Source organism: Nicotiana tabacum, chromosome 23 (assembly GCF_000715075.1).
Source record: "Nicotiana tabacum cultivar K326 chromosome 23, ASM71507v2, whole genome shotgun sequence".
Lineage (NCBI taxonomy): Eukaryota > Viridiplantae > Streptophyta > Magnoliopsida > Solanales > Solanaceae > Nicotiana > Nicotiana tabacum.
Window position 1 is genome coordinate 108473025 of NC_134102.1, and position 25434 is coordinate 108498458.

Sequence of the window (25434 nt, forward strand, 5' to 3'; positions counted from 1 at the left end):
GCATGTGGGACCGGGGGTGAAGTTTAGGAATCTTGCAATTTATGTTGGGAAATCACTTAAATGGTGGAATTATGAACTTTTGACCATAGATTGATTAGTGTATGTAATGTTTGACTAGCTTCGAGTCATTTGGTGTCAAATTTGGAGGTTTGAGCGCATTCTTGAATTAGGAAGTAGGCTTTGAGACGAGGTAAGTCTCCTTTCTAACCTTGTAAGAGGGAATTAACCCCATAGGTGAATTAAATAAATGTTTGTACCTATCTGTGAGGGGCTACGTGTGTACGTGGTGACAGGATTCCGTACGTAGCTACTATCATGTTATCGTCCGGGTAGTTTAGGACACGTATCATGCTATATTTAAAATGCTTGCGTCCTTACTTTCAAATATAATCACTTAAGTCATGTTGGAAGTTGATAGAATATTTATAGAAGGTTATACTCACTTGCTTGAGGATATGTATGAAATACTTGACTATAAATGGTAAATGTGTGTTTCCTTGAAAATAAATTGTTATTTGTGGATCGGGCCGAGCGCCTCGGTAGTAAATAGATGCATCTATGGCTCGCGTCATTCGACCCTCTGGCAGTGCATAATTTAATATTTTGTTGGACCGAGCCGTACGACCTCGGCATAATTGCGCATGTTAATTATTTGGAACTCTCCATGATTTATACTGCGTAAATGCCTTGAAATGTAAGTTGTTAAATGATATTACTGAAATTTAAATTTATAATTTAGAAAGAAGAACTTATCCCTTCCTGTTATTGAACTGTCAGTATTATTCATGATATCCATTCTTAGCATAACACTTTAATTATTTTATTATTGGCCCTAGTAAGTGTCTAGTCAACACCTCGTCGCTACTTCTTCATGGTTAGGCAGGATACTTACTGAGTACATGTTGTTTATGTACTCATACTACGCTTCTGTACTTAATTGTACAGGATCTGAGGTTGGTGCATCAAGTTACCCGCCCGGCGCGCATACCTAATTTTGGACCGAGACTTCACGGTCAGCTGCCCCTTCTGAGTCGTTCAACAGCATGCCGGAGTTTCTCTTTTGTTTATATCTGTCTATTCTATTTCAGACAGTAGGATAGTTATCTTTTGTATATTCTACTAGTTGCCCACACACTTGTGACACTAGATCTTGGCACATGTTAGTAGACTTTGTTTTTGGGTTGCAGTTCAATAGTTATAACTGCTTTTAGGCATTTCTGTTTGTTTGCCTTAAAAATCCGTTATTTATCAAATGCTTTAAATTTAAGTAATGTTAGATATTGGAATTGCTTAATAAAAAATGGAAAATCACTAAGTTGTTTAGTGTTGGCTTGTCTGGCAATGGTGCTGGACGCCAACACGGCCTGACATGGAGTTGGGTCGTGACACGTACCTTAAGAATACATGAATGCAAGGTGACTCCCATCCCCATGAACTACCTTACTAATTGCCCATTCTAGTTATATTTAGAAATTAAGAGCTTGGTGATAGAATCTTACCTCTTAGGATGAAGACCTAGGGTGCTTCTCTTGACAATCTTCAAAGGTTTTAAGCAAGAATTGAAGAGTAATTTGATGAAGATCACTTTCTCCCTCTAGGACTCTCTCTCTCTCACTCTAAAGATATCAGAAATGAGCTCAAAATGGTCTATGGGATGTGTGTTAACGGAATAGGATCGGGTTTAAAAACCCCCAAAATGAAGCTCTTGAACAGGTTTTGTGGTCGCATATGCAACCACATAATGATTATGCGGTCCGCAAAATGATCGCGAAATTTGGGTTCCAAAACTAGAAAGGAACTGACTAGGTCTGCGGTCACTATGCGGCCCGCAGACCTGTTCTGCGGTCGCATAATGCACCGCAGAACGGTTCCCTCCAAAAAATCCCAAAGTGGGATATGCGACAAGAGTGCGGCCCACGAAATGGTTATGCGGTCGCATAATGGGCCGCAAAAATGCCATTAAAAATGGCCCAAAAGACTGCTCCACTATGCGGCCATTCTGCGGTCCGCAGAGTGGTTCTACGGTCGCAGAACGGGCCACAAAAATGCCTACTTCTGCCCAACATTTTCCTTCAACTTTCCATCGCACTGTTCAATCCAAAAAGTCCGAACTGCGGCTCGCAAGCTTGCCGCGAAGAATTTGTACTACTATTAACCTCTACGCCTACTTCGACATCATGGAATCCGGGTTTTTAGGAAAACTTTTACGGGGCCTTACATCCTCCCCCACTTAAGATCATTCATCCTCGAATGAGGATCATGGTCTACTATTAGCACCTTATGCAACTCAGGTTTTCATACCCCACACCAGCAGCCCCAAATTTAACTAACTCCCCAAATTTCCAAAATATTCGCCAGAGTTTCCTTTGTAACTAAGCCTATCTACCTGTCAGGGAGCCCCAGAATCACATCCTAAAAACATGTACACAATCCAACGATGTAACATAACTCATAACAATACCAACCATGGCCTCATGTAAACAACATATAATCAAAAGGAACATATTTACATTAATTGAACAAGTGATACAAAATTCATAGGCGACAAGTTCATAAAAAGGATTACACAGCTATTCAAACAAGTAAGGATACTTCTTCTTCATCTGTTCCTCGGCCTCCCCCATAACACTTTTACGGAGGCAATTTATTTATTTCTCAACTTCCAGAATTGCCTATCAAGAATGACAACCGGTATTTCTTCATATGACAGTTTTTTATTAACCTCAACTGCCTCAACCAGCACAATAGCTGACGGATCTCCAACTACCTTCTTCAACATGAACACATGGAATACCGGGTGCACTAATGACATCTCGGGTGATAGCTCAAGCTTGTACGCCACCTGATCGATCCTCTGGAAGATTTTGTATGGCCCGGCATACCTCGTACTTAATTTCCCTTTCTTTCCGAACCACATTATACCCTTTATGGGGGAAACCTTCAGAAATACCCAATCATCTTCTTTGAACTCTAAGTCTTTGGACGAACATCCGAATAGGATTTTTGATGACGCTTAGCAGTTTTCAACCGCTTATTTATGATCTTAACCTTCTCCATAGCCTGATGGATGAGGTCAGGCCCTATCAACTCAGCTTCCCCAATCTCGAACCACCCAATGGGAGATCTACATCTCCTACCATACAATGCCTCAAATGGTGCCATCTGAATACTTGCATGAAAGCTGTTGTTATAAGCAAACTCTATGAGTGGCAAATGATCATCCCAGCTACCCTTGAAGTTAAGAACACAAGCACACAACATGTCCTCAAGCGTCTGAATAGTCCGCTCTGCTTGCCCGTCGGTCTGTGAATGGAAGGTTGTACTAAGATTTACCTGAGTACCCAAACCTTGATAAATTTCTTCCAAAAATTGGCCGTGAACTGAGCCCCTCGATCGGAGATGATAGAAACTGGAGTGCCATGCAGCCTAGACTATTTCCTTGATATATAACTGAGCATACTATTCCGCTATGTCAGTAGATTTAACTGGCAAGAAGTGTGGTGATTTCGTGAGTCAGTCCACGATCACCGAAATTGAGTCAAACTTGTGCGGAGTGCGCGGTAACCCTACCACGAAGTCTATATTAATCATTTCCCACTTCCACATTGGAATTTCTATGTTTTGTGCCAACCCACTAGGTCGTTGATGTTCGGCCTTTTCTTGCTGACAATTTGGACACCTTGCCAGAAAGTCCTACACAGTCCTTTTTATGTCATTCCACCAATAGACTTCCTTGAGATCATGATACATCTTTGTAGAACCTGGATGCATGGAATACCCAGAAGTGTGAGCCTCGGTTATGATTCTTTCCCAGAGACCATCTACATTCGGAACACATAGTCTTCCTTGGTACCTTAGTGTACCATCATCCATGCCAAGCGCAAAATCCATAGTTTTATGTATATGAATCCCCTCCTTCAGCTGTACCAACATTGGATCGTTGTATTGCTTCTCTTTGACTTCCAAAATAAGCGATGATTCGGCCCTATTTTGAACAATTACCTTTCCTTCACTAGAGTCCGCAAAACAAACTCCCAAACTGGCTAGCAGATGAACCTCCCTGGCCAACGGCCTTTGACATGACTCCCAGTGAGCCAAACTACCCATAGATTTCCAGCTAAGAGCATCCGCCACAACATTTTCTTTCCCCGGGTGATACAGAATATCGATGTCGTAATCCTTGAGTAACTCAAGCCATCTTCTCTACCTCAGATTCAGCTCCTTTTTCTTGAAAATATATTGGAGACTCTTGTGGTCCGTGAATACATCCCCATGGACCCCATACAAATAATGATGCCAAATCTTCAAAGCAAAAACCACCGCCGCAAGTTCTAAGTCATGAGTTGGATAGTACTTTTCATGATTCTTGAGTTGCCTAGAAGCATAAGATACAACCTTGTCGTGTTGCATTAATACACACCCAAGGCCGATCCTTGAAGCATCGTAATATACCATAAACCCTTGTGTACCCTCTGGCGGGGTCAACACCAACGTCTTAGTCAATCTCTATTTCAACTCCTGGAAGCTCCTTTCACAAGCATCAGACCATTGGAACTTAACCGCTTTCTGAGTCAATTTAGTCAATGGAGAGGCAAGAGTAGAGAACCCCTCCACAAACTTCTTGTAATACCTTACTAAGCCGAAGAAGCTACGAATCTCGGTTGGCGTTGTAGGTCTAGGACAATTCTTTACTGCTGAAGTCTTTTGAGGATCAAACTTAATTCCTTCTATAGAGAATACATGACCCATGAATGTGACAGATTCGAGCCAAAATTCACACTTTGAAAATTTTGCGTACAATTGGTGCTGATGAAGAGTCTGCAACACTGCCCTAAGATGATCGGCATAGTCCTCCCGACCTCGTGAATATACAAGAATATCGTCAATGAATACTATCACAAAGGAGTCGAGGAAAGGCTTGAAAACCTGATTCTTAATATCCATGAAGGCAACCGGGGCATTTGTTAGCCCAAAAGACATTACAAGAAATTCAAAGTGCCCATACCGGGTTCTAAAAGCTATTATCGGAATATCTTTCTCCCTAATCTTTAATTGGCGATACCCAGACCGTAAATCAATTTTGGATTAATATCTAGCACATTGTAACTGATCAAACAAATCATCTATTCTTGGTAACAGGTATTTATTTTTTATTGTGACTTTGTTGAACTGCTGGTAGTCAATACACATCCTCAATGATCCATCTTTCTTCCTCACAAAGAGGACCGGTGTGCCCCATGGTGACACACTCAGTCGGATAAAACCCTTTTCTAACAAATCCTTCAATTGCTCTTTTTGTTCTTCAATTATGTTGGTGCCATCCTGTAGGGCATAATAGGATATAGGTTGCGTGCGTGTCATCACATCAATCCCAAAATAAATCTCCCTATCTGGCAGAATCCCAGGGAGTTCATCAGGAAAGACCTCTGGAAATTCATTCACAACTGGCACAGACTCGAGTGTAGGTGCCTCAGCATCGGTGTCTGTAACCCAGACCAAGTGATAGATACACCCCTTGTTAATAATCTTCTTGGACTTAAGGTAAGAAATAAACCTACCCTTCGGCACCACATTATCCCCCTTCCACTCAACAACTGGCTCATTTGGAAATTCAAACCTCACGGTTCTAGTTCGGAAGTCGAGCTTAGAAAAACATGAATAAAGCCAATCCATCCCAATAATTACATCAAAATTGACCATCCCCAATTCAATTAGACCAGCCAAGGTGTCCCGACCAAGTACCGTGACGATACAGCCCCTATAAACAAGCGCGGCCACAATAGACTCACCAACCAGAGTAGATAGAGAGAACGGCTCTGGAAGTTTTTCCGGTTCTATCCCAAATTCCATAGCAGCATAGGACAAGGTGGAACCAAGGTCAATAAGAGAATATACATCATGAGTTTGGACAGTCAATATACCTGTGACAAAAATCTGGAGAAGCCTCTACAGTCTGGCGACCACTCATAGCATAGAAATGGTTGGGGTCCTCCTGAACTCTGCGCACCACCCCTAGCTGCACCACGCCCTGCTGGTGCTGGAGTGCCTCGAGCTGGAGGGGGTGATGAAGATGTAGCAGCTGCAGAACTAGATGGTTGTGTTGTGCCCCTTCCTGTACCCTGCCAGGATGAATGACACTCCCTCTAAATATGACCCATCAATCCGCACCCGTAACATATAGGTAAGTCCATGTAGCAGATACCCCGAGTGCATCTTCCCACACCTGGGGCATGGGGGCCTCTGCTGCTACGGGAGTCTCCTTCTTGATCGGCCCTGCTGGTGGGGTCTTTTGCTGCCCTGATTGGGCCTGAAGTGACTCCCCTGCTGCTGACCGTGCCCCACTGTTGGTGCACTGGCTGAAGACTGAGTAAGAGTCTGGGATGGCCCTGATCACCCCCCTTGAAAGATGATCTTCCCCCACCAAATGACCCCCCCAAAGTTGCCCGCGGATCGGGCCTTACTGCTACTCTCTCGCTCGATCATGTTCTTCAACTTACGGGTCTCTGTAGCTTGAGCAAAGGCCACCATCTTTCCATAGTTCATATCAAAATTTAAGGCAGTTGTGACAGCCTCATTAATAACCAAAGGGCTAAGGCCCTGCACAAACCGACGCACTCTGGCCTCCATAGTGGGCATCATGTGAATAGAATATTTTGACAGGTGCGTGAACTCCATGTGATACTCCCACACACTCTTACTCCCTTGCTTAAGATTCTCAAACTCTGCGGGATGGGCTGCCCTAGTCTCGGTAGGCAAGAAATGGTCTATAAAAGCATCAGTAAACTCACTCCACCTCGTTGGAGGGCTCCCTTCCTCTCGAGAGTCCTCCCACAGCTCAAACCAAGAATATGACACCCTTTTCAGTCGATAGGCAGCCAACTCCACTCCATTCGTCTTAATAGCACGTACAATCCAGAGAGTCTAATGCATCTCATCAATAAAGTCCTATAGGTCCTCCTCGGGTTTAGCACCCGTGAACACCGGAGGATCCAACTGCAGAAACGTGATCACCCTAGAACTAGTAGAATCCCCTTGTGGGCTAGAAGGTGTGGGTGCAACATTCGACCTTGGGCCTGAGAGGCCACTATCTGAGTCAGCATCTGAATATCTCCCCTAAGATCCCCATCAGAAATACCAGAACTGGAAGCTGGGGCTGGAGATGGAACCGGAATATCAGTTAGAGGAACCGCTGCACCCCCAGTAGGTGCAGGAACTGGAGTGGCCTGGTCAGGTGTAGTGAAATCAGGTAGTGTAGCAGTCGGGGGATTATCCTCACCCCTCGGGTATTTACCCGCCTCACCAAGTAAAAGGTCAACTGCCACTCCTAAGGCAGCATTGGCTCCTTCGCCAGTTCTTGCTCTCTTCTTAGGTGCCATGTACTGAAAGTTAAAGGAATGCACGAGTTAGAGGAGGAACAGTTTCACAATCCGTTTCATCGCACGATTCAGAATATTAAAGAAGGGTATTGCTGCCAAAATAGTCTTTGGCTATTTGCAAAATAGCCATTTAACCCCCCAAATTTTGTTTTAACCCTAAAATTTTTATAATTACACTTTTTCCCTATTTTCAACTATAAATACCCCCTCATTCTTTTATTTTTCTTACAAAATCATCAATCTCTCTCAATATCTCTCTAATATTCTTCTATAATTGCTTACTTAATTGTTACAATTTGTGCAAAATTGTGAAGTTGGTGAATTGAAGTCTTCAAGTCTTCAACGATAATTATGTTGGAAGTCGGGGGGTACGGAAAGTTTGACTAGACACATATTGCTACACCTTCAAGATAAAGCTAGATATTTTCGTATGAAAGTTTTGGCCGAGGGGACAAGTGCACCTAGTATGGCTGACCTTAGTACCAGGTCAAATCAATTTCAACTGGGAATTAACATTGTTACCGGTGGTATTTTATATTATGATCCAAAAAATGATCGGGAAGAATTGGCAAAAATGGTTACTATTATGTGCTTACCCTATAGTTTTCCTTCTAACCCTCACTTTGTGTATTATATTAGAAAAGTTTATAATCCTACTTATAAAGGTTTTCCTCGCACAACCGTAAAGAGCGATATTTATAAATATAAAAATGAATATGAATAATATTTGCGCTATTTATTTACTCATATAAATTGTCGTGTTGCTATTACAACTGATATTAGTAGAAGTGGTAATGACTGTGATTACCTTACTGTTACCAGTCATTGGATTGATGAGGATTGGATAATGCAAAAGCGCATTATTGCTTATAGAATAATTAATTCACTTCACGCAGGGCAGTTTATTTCTAGCACGATTACGGATATTTGTAGATATTTTTGCATTAATAATAAAATAATATCAGTTTCAATGGATAATGCGACTAGTAACACAAATGTTGTAGCCTTGCTTACCACTACACTAAGTCCTGCATTTAGTAACATTTTTCATGTTAGATGTATTTGTCATATTTACCATTTAATTGTAGGTGATGGTATGCGAATTTTAAATGTTGAAATTGAAAAGGATAAAATGGCTCATAATTGGCTTTTTTATTCAAACTGTAGAAGTAGACTTAGAGAATATTTTAAAAGATGCGATGAATTTGGCCTAAGAGAAAGAAAGGTTCCTAAACCTTGTCCAACTAGATGGAATTACATGTATGAAAGTTTAGTTGTTGCATATGAATATAGAAATCCCATAAACTCAACGTTTAATGCTCATGTAAGTGATGATGATGAGCACCTTACAAATGCGGATTGGGCTAATGTTAAAATACTTGTAGATTTTTTAGAAAAATTTCATATTGCTACAAATGAATTTTCTGGGCAATATTATCCTACTATTTCTAACTGTTTAGTTTATATTGCAGAACTTGCAAATTTGTTTGATCATTTTTCAGAGGGTGGGGAAATTTATTAACTTGCTATTGATTCCATGAGAAAAAAATTTAAAAAATATTTTTTCCCTATTCCCCCTATTTATGGTGTTGCTGCATTGTTAAATCCTACTATGAAATTAGGAGGTCCTCAATTTTGGTATGAAACTGTTTATAATGGTTTAGCACTTGAAGATGAGGAGTTGTCTACATTTGCGGACGCAATAGCCTCAATTAAAATAAATGTTCAAACTATTTATAATGCTTATCAAGTTGCATTAGATCATGCTAGATCAAATGTTCCAACTCCTTCTTCTTCTAGTTCTCAATCATCTAAAAGAACTGCGGGAGTAAGAGCACTTAGTGCTTGGGCAGGGTTCAGGGGTTCTCAAGGTTCTAGTACTAGTGATTTTTCACAACCTAAATGAGCTTCAAGTTTATTTGTCACAGGGAATTGAGGAAGTGAATCCCGACGGCTCCTTTAATATTTTGGAATGGTGGAAGGACAAAGAAAAACACTTTCCGATTCTTTCAAGGATGGCCCGAGACATTTTAACTATTCAAGCTTCAACAGTGGCATCAGAGAGTGCTTTCAGTCAAGCAAGACTTCAACTCAGTGATTATAGAGCGTCTATGAGGGAGAGCTTGGAAAAATCAGTACTTTTCAGAGATTGGATCTGTTCGGAAAGAAGAAATTTTGGACTTGATGAATCACAACCAGAGGTAGACGAAGCTTATGAAGAAATGCTAGCTGAACTTGCGGAGGATGATGCTTCTCCTGGAAGCGGTAATGACCAAGCTTCATTTCCGCCACCACCAACGGAAATTCCTCTGGACCTTGAAGGATTTATGAAATTTGTAAGAGATACCATGTAAATTAATATGTAACTTGTATTTTGGCACATCTTGATTAGTTTCTTTTTCTTCTCAATGGTGGTATTAGCACCTTGTTGTGCTCATTCCATAGGGGGGAGGAAGACTAAGAAATATATTGCCATAATTTTTTAATGCTATAATAAAATTATAATGTATTTCTTTGAATATCTCTTTAAACATAGTATATAAGCCATATTCGATAGTATACATCTTACGATATACTATATATACATCTTAATATAGTAAGATGTATATATAGTATATATATATATAGAATATGGCTTAAGATATCTCTCTCTCTCTCTCTCTCTCTCATATATATATATATATATATATATATATATATATATCTTAAGATGTATATATAGTATATAAATCGAATATTAATGTATAAATCTTAAGATGTATATATAGTAAATCGAATATAGCTTATATATCTTAAGATGTATATATAGTATAGTATAGTATATATATTATAATCGAATATAGCTTATATATCTTAAGATGTATATATAGTATAGTATAGTATAGTATATATATTATAACGCATTGCTTTGAATATCTCTTTACAATATTTTTGTCTTTAAATTTGAATTAAAAAATTTAGGTGACAATTCTATAATATATTTTACTAGGAATAGCCTTAGATATTTTTATTACCATTTTTTTCTCTAACTTGTATAAAAATAATTTAAAAAATAAAAAATTTCCGTTGGTCCCGCTTAGGACCGTTTGAGCCCACTTGGGCCCGCTTAGGACCGTTTGGGCCCACTTAGGCCCGGGACCGGCCCACTTAACATGGGACCGCTAGTTCGTGGTCCCGGTCCCGGACCGGTTCCAACGAGAAGCCTGCGAAGCCCGGAACCGCTTAGGACCGGCCCACTTAGGACCGGACCACTAAGGACCGGGCCCCGCGAAGCCCACTTAGGACCGGGCCCGGCCCACATGCCAACCCTATACCCAGCCTATTTCTATTCCACCGTATCGCATGGCTATAAAAGAATTAAAAGAACAGTTTGAAGAGTTACTAGAAAAAGGGTTCATCAGACCGAGTGTATCGCCTTGGGGTGCACCGGTATTATTTATGAAGAAGAAGGATGGTACAATGCGAATGTGTATTGATTATCGTCAATTCAACAAAGTCACTATTAAGAACAAGTACCTGTTGCCATGTGTTGATGATCTATTTGACCAGCTGCATGGTGCTAGGGTGTTCTCTAAAATCGACTTGAGGTCGGGGTACCATCAGTTGAAGATTCGAGATTCGGATGTTCCGAAGACTGCTTTGCAGACTAGATATGATCATTATGAGTTTCTGGTGATGTCTTTCGGTTTAACTATTGCCCCGGCAGCATTTATGGATTTGATTAACAGGGTATTCAGGCCATATATTGATTCGTTTGTCATTGTCTTCATTGATGACATCTTGATTTACTCACGCAGTAAGGAGGAGCACGAGCAGCATATGAGAGTGGTGCTTCAGACATTGTGGGAACAAAAGCTATATGCTAAGTTCTCCAAATGTGAGTTCTGGCTAGAGTCTGTAGCATTTTTGGGGCATATTGTATCGGGCGAGGGCATTAAAGTTGATCCCAAAAAGATTGAGGCAGTTCAGAATTTCCATCTTCCCACTTCGGCGACAGAGATGAGGAGTTTTCTATGTTTAACAGGTTATTATCGTCGATTCGTTGAAGGTTTTTCATCTATTGCAGCGCCTTTGACCAAATTAACCCAGAAGGTTGCTCCGTACCGATGGTCCGATATATACAGTGTATTGTGACGCTTCACGCGTTTGTCTGGGTTGTATATTGATGCAGGAAGCGAGTTATTGTATATGCTTCACATCAGTTGAAGCCCAATGAGAAGAATTATCCAGTGCATGATTTGGAGCTAGCTGCTATTGTTCACGCTCTTAAGATTTTGAGGCATTATCTTTATGGGGTTTCTTGTGAAGTTTACACTAATCATCATAGTTTACAGCATTTGTTCAAGCAGAGGGATCTAAATTTGAGGCAGCGCAGATGGCTTGAGTTACTAAAAGATTATGATATTACTATCATGTATCATCCGGGCAAAGAAAACGTGGTTGCAGACGCCTTGAGTAGGAATGCGGAGAGTATGGGTAGTTTGGCTTTCATTTCAGCAGAGGAAAGGCCATTAGCTTCGGATATTCAGTCTTTGGCCAACAGACTTGTGAGGCTGGATATTTCATAGCCCAGCCGAGTTCTTGCATGTGTTGTGGCCCAATCTTCACTATTTGAGCAGATCAAGGCTCGCCAGTATGATGATCCACACTTGATGGTTCTTCGAGAAACAGTACTACGAGGTGGTGATAAGGAAGTTATTATTAGTGCGGATGGTGTTCTGCGACTCCAGGGTTGTCTATGTGTTCCTAATGTGGATGGACTGAGGAAAAAGATCCTAGAAGAGGCACACAGTTTCAGGTATTTTATTCATCCGGGTGCTATGAAGATGTATCGTGATCTAAGGCAGCATTATTGGTGGCGGCGAATGAAAAAGGACATAGTTGAGTATGTAGCTAGGTGTCTGAATTGCCAGCAGGTTAAATATGAGCACCAGAGGCCAGGTGGCCTATTTCAGTAGATGATTATACCGGAGTAGAAATGGGAACGCATTACTATGGACTTTGTAGTTGGGTTGCCACTTACCTTGCGGAAGTTTGATGCGGTTTGGGTGATTGTTGACAGGTTGACCAAGTCGGCACAGTTTATTCCGGTTGTGACTACATATACTTCAGAAAGGTTGGCCCAGAATTATATTCAGGAGATAGTTCGGTTGCACAGTGTGCCAATTTCCACCATATCAGATAGAGGTCCTCAGTTTACTTCACATTTTTGGAGAGCAGTACAGAGTGAATTGGGAACCCGTGTAGAGCTCAACACAACTTTTTATCCGCAGACTGACGGACAGTCAGAACGTACAGTTCTGATTTTGGAGGATATGCTCAGGGCATGTGTGATTGACTTTGGAGGTTAGTGGGATCGTTTCTTTCCTTTGGCCGAGTTTGCTTATAATAACTGTTACCAATCCAGCGTCCAGATGGTTCCATTTGAGGCTTTATGTGGTCGGCGATGTCGTTCGCACATCGGATGGTTTGAGCCCGGTGAGGCTAAGTTATATTGTACTGATTTGGTGAAGGATGACTTGGAAAAGGTAAAGTTGATTCAGGAGCGACTTCGTATAGCACAGTCTAGACAGAAGAGTTACGCGGATCAGAAAACACGTGATTTATCATTTATGGTAGGTGAAAAAGTTCTCTTGAAGATTTCGCCGATGAAGGGAATCATGATATTTGGTAAAAAGGGGAAGTTGAGCCCAAGGTTTATAGGCCCATTTGAGGTGTTGAGACGAGTTGGGGAGGTTGCTTATGAGCTTGCATTACCTCCCAGTCTATCGGGAGTTCATCCGGTTTTTCATGTATCTATGCTCCGGAAGTATCATGCCGACCTGTCACATATGTTGGACTTTAGCACAATTCAGCTAGATAAGAGTTTGGGTTATGAGGAGGAGCCAGTTGCCATTAATAATAAACAGGTTCGCTAGTTGAGGTCCAAGAGGATTTATGCAGTAAAAGTCCAGTAGAGGGGCCAACCAGTCGAGGAAGTGACTTGGGAGGCCGAGGAGGACATGCGGAGCAAGTATCCACACTTATTTAGCACTTCAGGTATTATTCTAAGCCCGTTCGAGGATGAACGTTTATTTAAGAGGTGGAGAATGTAATGACCCAACCGGACATTTTTAATTTTAAAACCCCGTTCCCTAAAAGAAAACTCCCTGTACATACTTTTAACGATTTATGACTTGCGGGGATGGTTGGTTCGGGATTTAAAAGTGTTTGGGTTGAAATCGGAATACTTGGTTCCTTAAGTTGGCCTTAAAGTGCTAAGTTTGATTTCGGTCAACATTTTTAGAAAACAACCCCGGAATCGAGATTTAATGGTTTCAATAGCTCCGTATGGTGATTTTGGACTTAGGAGCGTGTTCGGAATTTTATTTGAAAGTCCGTAGTTAAATTAGGCTTGAAATGGCTAAAATAAGAATTTAAGTTTGGAAGTTTGACCGGGGAGTTGACTTTTTGATATTGGGGTCGGAAGTTTCAAAAGTTTACATAGCTCTATTATGTCATTTATGACTTGTGTGCAAAATTTGAGGTCAATCGGACTTGATTTGATAGGTTTCGGTACCGAATGTAGAAGTTGGAAATTTTATGTTTCATTAAGCTTGAATTGGAGGATGATTCGTGATTTTAGCATTGTTTGATGTGATTTGAGGTTCCGACTAAGTCCTTATGATATTTTAGGACTTGTTGGTATAATTGCTTGAGATCCCGAGGGGCTCGGGTGAGTTTCGGACCGCTAACGGATCATTTTTTGCTTTTGGGAGATTGCTGATAGCTGCTGGAATTTTCTTCTGATTTCCTTATACGTGATCGCGTGAATTGGATTGCGATCATGTAGGCTTAATTGTGTAGCTGAGAATTTTTTCTATGCGATCGCGTGGGCAAGTCCGCGATTGCGTAGGTTGGGGCGAGTTGTACTATGCGAACGCGTGGCTGAGGCCACGTTCGCGAAGAGGAACGGAGAGAGGAGCTGGGACACGCGCATGATGCTTCGCGATCGCGTGAGAAGGTTCGCGATCGCGTAGGTTTGCGGAGTCAATGCTTCGCGATCGTGTATGGAAGTTCGTGATTGCGTAGAAGGAATCACTGGGCATAGAGTTTAAGTTATGTCTCATTTTTCATTTTTAACGATTTGGAGCTCATATTTTGGGGATTTTTGAGAGATTTTCAGAGAAAACAACGGGGTAAGTGTTCTTAACTCAATATTGGTTAAATTGCCCGAATCCGTCACAGTTTTTATCATGTAATTGGTGAATTAAGTTGGAAAAGTTTGAAAACCCTCTTGGATAGATTTGAGGATTTGAGAGCCGAATTATTATCGGAATTTAGTAATTTTGGTATGGATAGACTCGTGGTTGAATGAGCGTTAATATTTCATAACTTTCGCTGAATTCCGAGACGTGGGCCCCACGGACGATTTTTGAATTAATTTCGGATTTTTATTTTTAAAATGTAGTATTTTCTTATAGAATTGATTCCTATAAATTTTAGTGATTGTATCAAATTATTTTCGCTAGATTCGAGCGAGACAGAGTTGGATAATCGTGGAAAAGACCTTCTAGTAGATTAAATTGGAGCAAATTGAGGTAAGTCTATTGTCTAATCTTGTGAGGAAAAAATTTACCCTATAGGTGATTAAATTAAATAATTATTGCTAATTGCGGGGGCTACGTACAAACGAGGTGACGAGAGTCCGTGCGTAGCTACTATTAATACTAAAGTCCCGGTAGTTTAGGACTCAAAGCATGAATTACTTGTGTAAATTGTATTCTTTATTCAATTAAATTATTTGATATATTTTGTGAATTGTTAGGGAATATGGTAAAAGATGGAAATCGCATATACTAAATTTTTCTGTTTAAAATAATTAATTGTTAAAAGAAATTGTCCATTCTCTCGAATTGAACTTATAATAAATATACTCTCATTCCGGAAGTACATAAGAAAATATCCTCATTTCTTGTGGAGCGGGATGAACGCCTCGGTAAGATAGATGCATCTATGGATCGTGTCGCACGTGCCTCGGCAGTGTACACAATACTCTGGATCGGGCCGTACGACCTCGGCAGAAATCGTGCTAAATAATAATGATAAATACACTATATTACGGTGTTTTTAATTTGTAATTTGTGGATTTAATTAATGGTTTGGAAGTTGTTGAAATTGAAAGAATTTAATTATTCTTGCTGATTTAATAAAGTTATTGTTAATCTTGTGAATCATGCTAATTTAAATAAATTCTATTTCATTCTATTTATTATTGTTGACCCTTAGTCAGTGTCAAAGTCGACCATCTCGTCTCTACCACTTCGAGATTAGGCTTGATACTTACTGGGTACACGTTGTTTACGTACTCATACTACACTTGCTGCACTTTTTGTACAGGATCTGAGACAGGTACCAGTGGAGGACCTATCATCACATATTCACGTCATCCCGAGGCATAGTGGTGAGTTGCCTTTCTGAGCCGTTCTGCTGCTACCAGTGTCTCTTCTTATATTTACATTCTGTCTATTTCATTTCAGACGGTATTTGGAGTTTTGTATAATTTATTAGATGCTCATACACTTGTGACACCAGGTCTTGGCACACACATTGGTAGAATTTGATATTTTATTATTTTTCTTGGATTAAAAGTTTAATTGATATATGTTTAATTTATTAGTTGGCTTGCTAGCTGTAGTGTTAGGCGTCATCACGACCTATAGGTGAAATTGGGTCGTGACAAATATATATTTAATTTATTAGTTGGCTTGTCTAACTGTAGTGTTGGACGCCATCACGATCTATAGGTAAAATTGGGTCGTGACAATTATTTTGAGCGTAGAAGGTGCGAAGCTTAAAATGGACTTGTGAAACGCTAATACCACACAAAATAATATTGAAAGAGAGCAAGGGTTATTAGTTTTGTTTTCTTCCAAACAACAATGTACAAGATCAATAAGCTAGAGGACGCATTTTGCTTAAACGTTGCATCTACAGTATTAGCAAAATCCACGTAGCAGCCCCGAGTAATTCAGGACTATTGAAAGTAAAAGATAATGGAATATTGCATATCGTGTGAATGTGAAGATGATACGAGGATTACTTTCTGAATCAGAAACCCTTCTAAGCTTGGCCATCAAACCATGTTTCACATCCCCGAGGAGGAGGTACATCTACAGCTGTAGAGCAGTTAAAGAATCCATGTGGCTGCACCAATCAGCAGAAATAAGCATTACTTAATTAGACTGAAGTGGCTAAGGATAAATGCAACCTAAAATAGTAAATCCACCTGCCATTGCGAGTACAGAACTAAATAATCCAAGTATTCTGAGTTATATATTGATTGATTGATCGACTATGTTTCAATCCCAAAGTAGTTAGATAGTTTAAGCAAAAATCATAATAATGCACTTTGTTTCCCAAAAAACTGAATCTTCCTGACCAGCAGGCAGCTTTAAACTTAATAATTCAAGCATACCAGGCATAAAACCGATATGGTCAACTGGTATAACAGGCCAGTCCTCCAACCGAGAAACATGTGTGATTCCAGAAACATACCTGTCAAAAACAGTGCAGATCAATATTTCAAGGAATAGGTAGATGGATTGCGTATAGATGTTTGTAATGTGTATAGGAAGATAATAACAATTGCAGGAAAAATTTTTTGTTTTTAAAATTTATTTACATGTCAAAGATCGGATCTGAAACGTACATGGTGAAGAGAGTCTCGTTTCAAAATTTCTTCGATAGTGCGCAGACTCTATACGTATCCATATCGAGACTAAACCTTGTTATCAACTCTTTGATCAATGAAACCCGTGAACAAAGTGAATGAAATATTGAGTTGAAACTTTTCTCAAAATTCTCAACTCAAAGATAGAAGAAGAAGAAAATACTTCTCTTGTAATTGCATTTTCTCTCTTGGCTTTGTATTGCACTCTTACTTTCACAAAGTGATTTTCTTTTCAAAACTTGGTACGGCAAATTTTCTCCATCACCATTTATATAAAATCACCTATAAACCCTATTACTATTTGATTGAGGTAATGATTTAAACTAGAAACTTGTCGGTTTCCAAGCGAACTCGATGCTACTTTAACACAAGGGCCGGTGCTCATCATTGAAAGTGGCATCTTTGTTTGCGCACATTGGAGAAAGTGCGAGGCTCCTAGCAATGGGGGGAAAGGGGAGTGGGTAAGCGGGCTCCTTTCACTTGACTGGTTAGTTAGAAGTGATCTTTTTTTGCCACTCTATTTCTCTTTCAAATTAGGAGAATTGACATTTGGCCAAGATGTGATCCATTTAAGTAGGGTAATAGTTTATTCCAAAAATAAACTTACGGAACTCTTTCCATTGGAAAAACCGTATATCTCATTCCTAATGGAATAACGTGTGCCATCGTTAGCTTTATAGAAGTTCCAATTCAATTCCAAACTGGAATTGGATTATGAGAATTAGTTAACATTTTATATTAAATAATATCACTCCCATTCTTAATGGTTTAACTTAGCCTCACGTCCTTTTTGGACTTTTGTGTCAATCCAATTCTATATTGGATTTATCAAATAAGTTTTCATTAATATATTATATGCATACTTCGTACAAATAAATATTAATTATACATATTACATATATATTTTAATCAAGAGATAATTTTAATTTTCTATTCTAAATAGAAAACTTCAACTTGTTCACAATATTAATTATATCCTCTATGCTAGCAAAGAATATAATAATATTTTATTTTGACTAATAACTAAATTTATTTGACTAATTAAATTCTTTTAATTTAATTATCAAATAATAAAGTAATTAATCCTTTAGCAAAGATCAGAACACTCGTTAGTGTGCGACCCCATAGGTTCAATACTAAACCGGTAGTAAATTGATCACATCAATATACTAATCAAGGGTGGCGTCTAGCAACACTCCTTAACGACCTGATAGAATGAAGTGCACAATTTACTCTCAAGAATCTGTAGAAGAATATTATAATAATTTCTTCTGTCCTTATAGCTCTGGGTCACCCTAGGATATGGTTCAACTGTCAAATCCTAATAGGCGACCAACTATGTGTTCATGTCAAATATAATCAACCATTGAATGACCTAAGAAACTCTTTTCTTCTTTCATTCAATTGCCCCGGCGAAGGTCTTAGTTTGGTCGCTTATAATTCATGACAACATGGAGCTTAAACTCATTATCAAGAGTCGACAGATTCCATCTTGAACAATCACTAATTCTACAAGTATTTAATCGTACCCAATATCCTTTTCAACTATCGCCCTAGGGCTATTGGTGTCTAGTATCAAAGCACATTAAATAACTTGTTAATTACTATGATGATCTCAGGTCATAGGAAATTCTTACATCACATTCTTCAAGAGAATATCCTATTGACAGTTTATGGTAATTCTAACCATTAGGAATTATCCAATGAGTCGGTTCAATGATCATATCTCTATATGCATCATCTATTTATGTGATTTAGTTAATGAGATCAACTAATCTTTATCCCATAAAGACGATCACATAAATATTGATCTAACCGGATTACTAATGTCCAAATTAATAATCCTATGATCAAGAACAAATTTAGAATAAGTTATAAGAGACTATACTCTCATTATCAAGATTTTCATCACGATGACAAGTCTCAACATTTAATCAATGACCTTATTAAACTAATAAAGCAATTAATAATAACTATGATAAAAGAATATCAAATGCCATATATTTTTATAACAAATAACGTTCACAAAATATGTTCAAATCATCAAATATGAGATTGGATTTAGGGCATATCTACTATATCCCTAACATAGGTAAGTTCTCAAACATATAGCTAATATAGGTTTATATCTAGTGAATTCAAAGTTACACATTGAAGAAATAAGAAAAGTGTGGACGTTTGGAAAAACAATTGAAACTCCAATGTAATAACAAAATTTGACAGTTGTTTAATGTTGAGAGACTAACCAGAGGACAGTGTTACTTTCTTCCAGGGAGGGATCTTGTTTAATCCAAGAAGCTAATCCCTCACCAACACGTGGATCTTGATTAGGGAACTCTGCCCCTGGAAAATTTTCTCCAGGTGCATATTGCGTAACCCACAGATTGTGCTTCAGATATGCAGCTCTTCTCAAGTACTTAGCCTCAGGACCAGCCAATGGCAAACAGTTCAGACCAAGTACCAGCTTGTACCCTGTCAGCTGTCCAGTTCTATTGGACGTTCTTGTGTTCCTAACCTACAAATTCAATTGATCAAAGTCAAATTGATGTCTCTAGCACTAGGGTGGAGGATACTAGTAATAGATTTCTTCCACTTCCCCTTGGAGTTTTGGAGCTAGCAGATTTTGGTATCTAAAAATTGACTACAAAAATTACATGCTGAAATAAAATAAAGTTAAACCCGGTCATATAAATGAATTTGCAAATTTTCATCTGCAATTTTAAGATCGCCAAACAGATCTAACCAAGCAAACTCAAAAAATGTAAGTCATTTCCAGAAGAAGTATTCTGAAGAAAATGTGTGAACTTGTCCTAATACTTCAATGTCACCTAATTTCTTTAGAACATGTAAGTACATTAAGATTTCGTGATAATGACTTTATCATTCTTGCCCAGTAGATTCCATATTCATTATTGGCCACAGTACAAATAAAAGAAACTGTAAGTCGTCTAGACCGTCTAACTTCTGCAAGGTTCTCTTCTCTAATCTTCATGTTTCCAAAGCATCCCATGATCTTCTACATGCAAATATACACAATATTTGGGGGTTTCTACTCCTCCGATAAAATTTGTAATTGGCATCTGCAATATTGCCATTAATTTGGCTTCTTCTCAAGTGGAGGTCAAATTTTCATGACATTTATCATGACATAATATTCACCATAACAAATTTGTGGATCATGATATTTGCTATGACATAATATCCACTATTAGGCCAAGGATTTCTTGCTATAAATAGAGGTGATTCTCCTCATTTGTAAGCACACCAATTCAAGAGTTTTTCACTCGTCTTTCTTCTCCTCCTTTATGTCATTATAGAGTATTTTGTAATAGAGTGAGTGTTGGAAAATACTTGTGTGAACCCTTTCTTTGGAGTGATCTTGTAAGGTTTTTCTTTTGGGGTATTTGGGACTAATTAGAGTATTTACTCTAATTTTGTATTCTCTTTTGTACTCTTGTTGGTATAGTAAAATTGCTCATCTCCGCTTGTGGACGTAGGTTACCTTGACCGAACCACGTTAAATTTGTGTCTTCTTTATCTTCTTTAATTGCCGTTATTATCAACTTGTATTGTCTTTGTTATTGTCATTATAACTTTATTTGGCTAAATTCCGCACTACCCGGTAACCCGATCCTACCAAATTGGTATCAGAGCCAGATCTAACCGGGTTAGTTTAAATATCCAAAATGACTCTAACAAAGTCTTATGTTGAGAAATTTGATCGAACTGCAAACTTCGGAATGTAGCAATTAAAGATGGAAGCTATCCTAATTCAAGATGGCTTAGATTTGGCACTGCAAGGAAAGGAGAAGAAGCCGGATAAAATGACGGACGAGGAATTTGCTGTCATAGACAAAAAGGCAAAAGCAGGTATTATTTTAAATCTTTCAAATGAGGTTTTGCGTGAAGTTGCAGCAGAAAGCTCAGCCAAAGGCATATGGGAAAAGCTTAAAACCCTACATATGAAAAGAACAGTAGAAAACAGGCTTTACCTAAAGCAAAAACTCTACACTTTTCGTATGGCCGAATGTACCTCTATACTTACACATCTTGATACTTTTGATTCTTTTCTTATGGATTTAAGTAACATAGATGCTGAAATCAAAGATGAGAATCAAGTTGTGTTATTGCTTGTTTCCTTATCCCAGTCGTTTAAACATATAAGAGATATTATGCTTTATGGAAAGGATAATATCTCTTATAAAGATATCAAATCTATTTTGAAATCAAAAGAACAAATAGATAGAGATATTACTGGGGAAACTAGTGGGAACCAAGGGAAAAGCTTATTCATAAGAGGTAGATCCAATAAGAAAGATTCAAGTAGTGAGAAACCTAAATCAAGGTCAAAATCCAGATACAGAAATGTCACGTGCAAATATTGTCATAAGAAAGGTCACATTATTTCTGAATGCTTTAAATTGAAAAACAAAGAAAAGCATACAGAAAAGAAAAATGAGCACAAAAATACTGACACTGCCGAAGCAAGTATAGCTGCTGATGAGACTGAGGGAATTAATTTTTTAGCAACTAATAATAGTTTCAAATCTAACAATGAGTGTATTTTAGATTCGGGTTGTTCTTATCATATATGTCCCAGTCGGAATTTATTTACCGTATATGAATCTATTGGAGGTGGAGTTGTCTTGATGGGCAACAATGCTGCTTGCAAAGTTATTGGAAAAAGTACAGTCCGAATCAAAATGCACGATGGTGTGGTGAGAACTCTCACCGATGTTAGACATGTTCCTGACTTGAAGAAAAATCTCATCTCTTTGGGTACTCTAGAATCTCTTGGGTACAAGTACACAGGTGAAGGTGGAGTTCTAAAAATTTCTCATGGTGCTCTTGTGATCATGAAAGCATGCAGATCTGGCACGTTGTATACTCTTTTGGGATCTACTGTTACAGGTGCTGCTGTAGTTTTAATATCAGATAAATCAGATTCTGACATCACCAAATTGTGGCATATGTGATTGGGGCATATGAGTGAAAAAGGTCTTTCCATCCTCAGCAAAAAAGGTCTCTTATGTTGCCAAAGTACCGAAAATATGGAGTTCTGTGAATATTGTTTGTTCGGAAAGCAGAAAAGAGTCAGCTTCAAATCTCCAGCGATTCATAGAACAAAAGGTACTTTGGATTACATTCATTTAGATCTTTGGGGTCTTTCACGTACCCCATCAAAAGGTGATGCCATGTATATGTTAACTTTCATTGATGATTATTCAAGGAAAGTTTGGGTTTATTTCCTGAAAAATAAAAGTGATATTTTCTTAAATTTCAAACAATGGAAAGTTTTGATTGAGAAGCAAACAGGAAAACAGGTTAAGCGGCTAAGAACAGATAATGGCTTAGAATTTTATAATGATGAATTCAACGAATTTTGCAAGAATAAAGGAATTGCTCGACATCGTACTGTGAGAATGACACCTCAGCAAAATGGTGTGGCGGAAAGGATGAATAGAACTCTTTTGGAAAGGGCTCGGTGCATGATTACAAATGCTGTGTTGACAAACGCCTTTTGGCAGAAGCTATCTCTACAGCTTGTTATATTGTCAACCGAGCTCCTTCTGCACCTTTGAACTTTAAGACTCTAGAGAAAATGTGGTCAGGTACTCCTGCTAATTATTCTGATTTAAAGATATTTGGTTGTCCTGCATACATGCATGTAAATGATGGAAAATTAGAGCCAAGGGCTAAAAAAAGTATTTTACTTGGGTATGCATCTGGGGTGAAGGGATACCGACTATGGTATCCTGATCCCATGAAATCAAAATTTATAATTAGCAGAGATGTAACCTTTGATGAATCCTCTATGTTACATTCTAGAAAAGAGTCTTCTAGTTCTTGTAATACAGATAAAGAAAAGAGTACACAGAACCAGGTGGAGATTGAGATTGGCATTCCTTCTGAGCCAAGCTCATCAACTTTGGAGCAAAATACAGTTGAAACTCCTGAAGTTGAGCCACAAGCTGAAATTCCTGAAGTTGAACCAGAAGAAGAGGAGTATTCTATAGCCAAACATAGACCAAGAAGAGAAGGTAAACAACCATTAAGGTTTGGAGATTATGTTGCATTTGCTTTTTCAGTTGTACAGGAAACTGAAGAAATTGGAGAACCATCAAAATATTCAGAAGAAGTTTCTGGTGCTGACTTAGCTAAGTGGATGATTGCAATGAATGAAGAAATTGAGTCACTCCACAAGAATGGTACTTGGTTTCTTATGAAGCCTCCATCAGGAAAAAGAATTGTTGGTTGCAAATGGGTCTTCAAGAAAAAGGATGGCATTCCAGGGATTGAAGATGCAAGGTATAAGGCACAATTAGTTGCAAAAGGCTATAGTCAGGTACAAGGAGTTGATTTTAATAAAATTTTCTCACCTATTATTAAACATAGCACTATTCGTGTCTTGCTTGCCTTCGTTGCCATGTATGATTTGGAATTAGAAAAACTTGATGTTAAGACAACTTGCTTACATGGCGAACTTGAGGAACAAATATACATGCATCAACCTGAAGGATTTGAAATTAGAAGGAAAAGAAGATCATGTTTGCTTGTTGAAGAAATCCTTGTACGGATTAAAGTAGTCTCCAAGACAATGGTATAAAAGTTTTGATTCCTTTATGTTAGGTCATGGTTATTCGAGGAGCATGTATGATAGTTGTGTTTACTTCCGGAAGTTAAATGATGGTTCATTTGTGTACCTATTATTATATGTTGATGACATGCTCATTGCTGCTAAGGATTTAACAGAAATTCACAATTTAAAATGTCAGCTGAAAAGTGAATTTGAGATGAAAGATTTGGGAGCAGCTAAGAAAATCCTTGGCATGGAGATCAAAAGAGATCGAAAAGCCAACAGGCTATTTCTGACCCAGAAGAAGTACTTGGAGAGGTTTGGCATGAAAGATGCTAAACCAGTTAGTACCCCTCTTGCTGCTCATTTTAAGTTATCAGTTGCTCAATCCCCGTAGTCAGAGAAAGAAGAGAGGTACATGGCACATGTTCCTTATTCCAGTGCAGTCGGCAGTATTATGTATGCAATGGTTTGTACACGTCCAGACATTTTACAAGTAGTGAGCGTGGTAAGCCGATATATGGCTTGCCCTGGTAAAGCACATTGGCATGCTGTGAAATGAATTCTCAGATACTTGCGAGGTACTTCAAACACATGTTTGAAGTTTGGGAGAAATACTAATACTTTAGTTGGTTTTGTAGACTCAAATTATGCAGGTGATCTTGACAAAAGAAGATCACTGACAGGCTATGTATTTTACATCGGTGGTTGCGCTATTAGTTGGAAAGCTACATTACAATATGTAGTAGCTTTATCTACTACCGAAGTAGAATATATGGCAGTGACCAAGGCGATCAAAGAAGCTTTGTGGTTGAAGGGTCTATTTGCGGAACTCAGTTTACACCAAGGTGGTATTACCATTTTCTGTGATAGTCAAAGTACCATTCACTTGACTAAAGATCAAATGTATCATGAGAGGATGAAGCACATTGATATAAAGTATCATTTCATCTTAGAAACCATTGCTGAAGGAAAAGTCTCTGTTCAGAAGATCAACATTAGAGACAATCCTGCTGACATGTTCACAAAACCTCTTCCAGTGTCCAAGTTCAAGCTTTGCCTGAGCTTGATTGGCATTTATGAAGAATGATTTTGCCCATTGGGATTTTTGCGGAGAAGATGGAGCAAATTTACTATATATAAACCAAAATTAGGCCAAGGTGGAGATTTGTAATATGGCCATTAATTTGGCTTCTTCTCAAGTGGGGGCCAAATTTTCATGACATTTGCCATGACATAATATCTACCATAACAAATTTGTGGATCATGATATTTGCCATGACATAATATCCACTATTAGGCCAAGGATTTCTTGCTATAAATAGAGGTGATTCTCCTCATTTGTAAGCACACCAATTCAAGAGCTTTTCACTCTTGTCTTTCTTTCTCCTCCTTTATGTCATTATAGAGTATTTTGTAAGAGAGTGAGTGTTGGGAAACACTTGTGTGAACCCTTTCTTTGGAGTGATCTTGTAAGGTTATTCTCTTGGGGTATTTGGGACTAATTAGAGTATTTACTCTAATTTTGTACTCTCTTTTGTACTCTTGTTTGTACAGTGAAATTGCTCCTCTCCGCTTGTGGACGTAGGTCACTTTTTCGGGTTTTTTTATCCGTCCGGGTTCGGGCTTAGCGTGCTGTTAACAGTAAATTTTGTTTTTCTTATTCAATGTTATTGATACTTAAGTGTTTGAAAACTTTTAAGGCTTAGAATTAAACTTTGAAGTTTAAAGTTTTAAATTTGAAATTTGAATTTTATAATTTTAAAATT